Source organism: Bombus huntii, unplaced genomic scaffold, assembly GCF_024542735.1.
Source record: "Bombus huntii isolate Logan2020A unplaced genomic scaffold, iyBomHunt1.1 ctg00000159.1, whole genome shotgun sequence".
In the NCBI taxonomy this organism is placed as follows: Eukaryota; Metazoa; Arthropoda; class Insecta; order Hymenoptera; family Apidae; genus Bombus; species Bombus huntii.
In genome coordinates this window covers 92,501-97,500 of record NW_026099400.1, presented here as the reverse complement: position 1 = coordinate 97,500, position 5,000 = coordinate 92,501, and positions in this window count along the sequence as shown.

Here is a 5,000-nt window from a genome sequence, read left to right as displayed (position 1 = left end):
CTGGACTTAGTCGCGTACGAGCATAAAGCAATACGCCGCTGGACTTAGTCGCGTGCGAGTAAAAAGCAATACGCCGCTGGACTTAGTCGCGTACAAACAGAAAGCAATACGCCGCTGGGACTTTGTCTCCTGCGGTTAAAAAAAATAATTTCGCTACGTACGGCCGATGGTCGTGCGTAGCGATTTTTTTTTTCCTTTAAATCAAACAACGAGACGCACGAATAGAAAGCGATACGCCGCTGCAACTTTGTCGCGTGCCAGTAAAAAGCAATACGCCGCTGGACTTAGCCGCTCGTGCTACCGCTGCGCGCGCACCTCCGAATCAGCGGGTATGCGCCGGAGTAGGTAACACTCTCTTAAGGTACGCCGTTCTGCGCAGCTCGTCTTGCGCGCGCGCGCGCGCGCTTTTTCAAATATTTTTAAACGTTTTTTCGCGTTTTTTCCCGTTTCTTCGCGTTTTTTCCCGTTTTTTCCCGTTTTTTCCCGTTTTCCACGTTTTTTCCCGTTTCACGAGAGAGACGAAAACGAGGAAAATAATCGCGACAAATGCTCGCTCGCTGCGCTCGCTCGGACGAATATAGCCCAACCCAAAACCGATCCCGAGCGTTCGAACGAAGATTTCGATGAAATCGAAGAACGAACGCGAAAGGGATTGGTTTTGGGTTGGGCTATTTTTTTTTCGAGCGAGCGGAGCGAGCGAGCAACGCGTAAGAGCGTATCGTTGCGTCGCAGGGACTTTGAAATATTCGCCACTGTTCGAACGTTCGAGTCGAAATAACTCGAGAAAAAGCGTTATAACGCATCGAAATTATCAGTGAAATCGTTACGTATCGACGAAATCTAGTCGAAAGTAGCGATTTCACTTTATTTTTTTAAAAAATTTCATCCTCCGGACCAACGTGACCGGGACGTTGGAACTTAGAATTTTTTCGCCCCGTTACGAAAGTACCGAAAGTTCAACTCGAAATAACTCGCTAAAAAGCGTTATAACGTATCGAAATTTTGCGTGAAATCGTTACGTTTCGACGAAATCTAGTCGAAAGTAGCGATTTCACTTTATTTTTTTAAAAAATTTCATCCTCCGGACCAACGTGACCGGGACGTTGGAACTTAGAATTTTTTCGCCCCGTTACGAAAGTACCGAAAGTTCAACTCGAAATAACTCGCTAAAAAGCGTTATAACGTATCGAAATTTTGCGTGAAATCGTTACGTTTCGACGAAATCTAGTCGAAAGTAGCGATTTCACTTTATTTTTTTAAAAAATTTCATCCTCCGGACCAACGTGACCGGGACGTTGGAACTTAGAATTTTTTCGCCCCGTTACGAAAGTACCGAAAGTTCAACTCGAAATAACTCGCTAAAAAGCGTTATAACGTATCGAAATTTTGCGTGAAATCGTTACGTTTCGACGAAATCTAGTCGAAAGTAGCGATTTCACTTTATTTTTTTAAAAAATTTCGTCCTCCGGACCAACCTGACCGGGACGTTGGAACTTAGAATTTTTTCGCCCCGTTACGAAAGTACCGAAAGTTCAACTCGAAATAACTCGCTAAAAAGCGTTATAACGTATCGAAATTTTGCGTGAAATCGTTACGTTTCGACGAAATCTAGTCGAAAGTAGCGATTTCACTTTATTTTTTTAAAAAATTTCATCCTCCGGACCAACGTGACCGGGACGTTGGAACTTAGAATTTTTTCGCCCCGTTACGAAAGTACCGAAAGTTCAACTCGAAATAACTCGCTAAAAAGCGTTATAACGTATCGAAATTTTGCGTGAAATCGTTACGTTTCGACGAAATCTAGTCGAAAGTAGCGATTTCACTTTATTTTTTTGAAAAATTTCATCCTCCGGACCAACGTGACTGGGACGTTGGAACTTAGAATTTTTTCGCACCGCTACGAAAAGGCCGAAAGATCCCCTCCAAATAACTCGTTAAAAAGTGTTATAACGTACGAATATTTTTCAAGAAATCGTTATAACTCGATAAAATACGTCGGGATTAAGCGTTTATATCGTCGGCAGACGGATATAAAAACGTTTGGACCGACACGACCGGTCGTTGGAACATAGAAAAATTCCGAGCCGGTACGTTGGGACTTAGAAAAATTCCGAGGGCGAAAAAGTTTTTTCGAGTTTATTCGTTAAAAAGCGTTACAAGGTATGAATTTTTTTGCATAAATCGACGTAACTCGACGAAATACGTCGGGATTAATGGTTTATTTCCGTCCGAGAACGATTTTTAAAAACGGACCTATGCGGCCGGTCGTTCGTACTTGGAAAATTTTCGGACCGAACACTCTTTTTCGATTAATTCGTTAAAAAGCGTTATAACGTACGAATATTTTTCAAGAAATCGTTATAACTCGATAAAATACGTCGGGATTAAGCGTTTATATCGTCGGCAGACGGATATAAAAACGTTTGGACCGACACGACCGGTCGTTGGAACATAGAAAAATTCCGAGCCGGTACGTTGGGACTTAGAAAAATTCCGAGGGCGAAAAAGTTTTTTCGAGTTTATTCGTTAAAAAGCGTTACAAGGTATGAATTTTTTTGCATAAATCGACGTAACTCGACGAAATACGTCGGGATTAATGGTTTATTTCCGTCCGAGAACGATTTTTAAAAACGGACCTATGCGGCCGGTCGTTCGTACTTAGAAAATTTTCGGACCGAACACTCTTTTTCGATTAATTCGTTAAAAAGCGTTATAACGTACGAATATTTTTCAAGAAATCGTTATAACTCGATAAAATACGTCGGGATTAAGCGTTTATATCGTCGGCAGACGGATATAAAAACGTTTGGACCGACACGACCGGTCGTTGGAACATAGAAAAATTCCGAGCCGGTACGTTGGGACTTAGAAAAATTCCGAGGGCGAAAAAGTTTTTTCGAGTTTATTCGTTAAAAAGCGTTACAAGGTATGAATTTTTTTGCATAAATCGACGTAACTCGACGAAATACGTCGGGATTAATGGTTTATTTCCGTCCGAGAACGATTTTTAAAAACGGACCTATGCGGCCGGTCGTTCGTACTTAGAAAATTTTCGGACCGAACACTCTTTTTCGATTAATTCGTTAAAAAGCGTTATAACGTACGAATATTTTTCAAGAAATCGTTATAACTCGATAAAATACGTCGGGATTAAGCGTTTATATCGTCGGCAGACGGATATAAAAACGTTTGGACCGACACGACCGGTCGTTGGAACATAGAAAAATTCCGAGCCGGTACGTTGGGACTTAGAAAAATTCCGAGGGCGAAAAAGTTTTTTCGAGTTTATTCGTTAAAAAGCGTTACAAGGTATGAATTTTTTTGCATAAATCGACGTAACTCGACGAAATACGTCGGGATTAATGGTTTATTTCCGTCCGAGAACGATTTTTAAAAACGGACCTATGCGGCCGGTCGTTCGTACTTAGAAAATTTTCGGACCGAACACTCTTTTTCGATTAATTCGTTAAAAAGCGTTATAACGTACGAATATTTTTCAAGAAATCGTTATAACTCGATAAAATACGTCGGGATTAAGCGTTTATATCGTCGGCAGACGGATATAAAAACGTTTGGACCGACACGACCGGTCGTTGGAACATAGAAAAATTCCGAGCCGGTACGTTGGGACTTAGAAAAATTCCGAGGGCGAAAAAGTTTTTTCGAGTTTATTCGTTAAAAAGCGTTACAAGGTATGAATTTTTTTGCATAAATCGACGTAACTCGACGAAATACGTCGGGATTAATGGTTTATTTCCGTCCGAGAACGATTTTTAAAAACGGACCTATGCGGCCGGTCGTTCGTACTTAGAAAATTTTCGGACCGAACACTCTTTTTCGATTAATTCGTTAAAAAGCGTTATAACGTACGAATATTTTTCAAGAAATCGTTATAACTCGATAAAATACGTCGGGATTAAGCGTTTATATCGTCGGCAGACGGATATAAAAACGTTTGGACCGACACGACCGGTCGTTGGAACATAGAAAAATTCCGAGCCGGTACGTTGGGACTTAGAAAAATTCCGAGGGCGAAAAAGTTTTTTCGAGTTTATTCGTTAAAAAGCGTTACAAGGTATAAATTTTTTTACGGGAATCGTTCTATCTCTATTAAATACGTCGGGATTAAACATTTTTATCGATTTTTTCAAAAAATTAGCGTTCGTCGAACTGACACGACTGGGATATTTTTCTAATTTTTTCGTTAATTAACGTTACAAGGTATATATTTTTTTGCATATTTCTACTTATTTTAACGTATTGTAATTGATTATAAACTTATTTTTTGTCCGTATTCGATAAAAGAGTATGTTTACTGATGCAATTTTTCGGTGAAAAAAAAAATTAATTTTTTGGTAAAAATGCATTTCTATTATGTTAATAAAACGTCTGGTAATGTATTTCGATGGTTGGATATTGGCTTTGTATAGTAGTGATCGAGCGTTCGCGAGACTAAGTTCCAGCGTCCCTTCCGAACGGTACGTTGCTACGGAGGTTTTGCACCGTAAGCGCGCGGCCGCTAGCCCGGCCGGCGCCGGCCTTCCGGCTGGCGCTTTCGTATCTATAAGAGAGACGTCGAGCCGGACGGTTCGGTCGGAACAGCGTTGAGCGCGTGGCTATTCTACGGCCTCGGTTGAGAATTCAGTCACCGCTCCTCGAGTCTTAGTGTATTTTACGCTATTTCTCGACTGTTCCTCCGTTCTCGTTCTGGTTTTTTCTCTACACTGCTGCGCCGCGGGTCGCTGTCCTGGACGTAATGACCAAATATCGTGGCAAGGTTCCCCTGAGTCGGGAAGCTGGTGACCTGTGTGTACGTATTCTAACAAAAATTGTTAGATGCGTGTGTGCTTGTACTAACTGAGCATCGATTCATTCAAAAGAGTATAACCGTCTGCTTTCTATAAAAACTTCTGCTTTCGCAGAAGTATCCGATGAGGCGGTAGGAGCGTACTATCTTTGCGTAGTATGTCTTCTGCCGAAAATGTTCTACCGATTGAAAG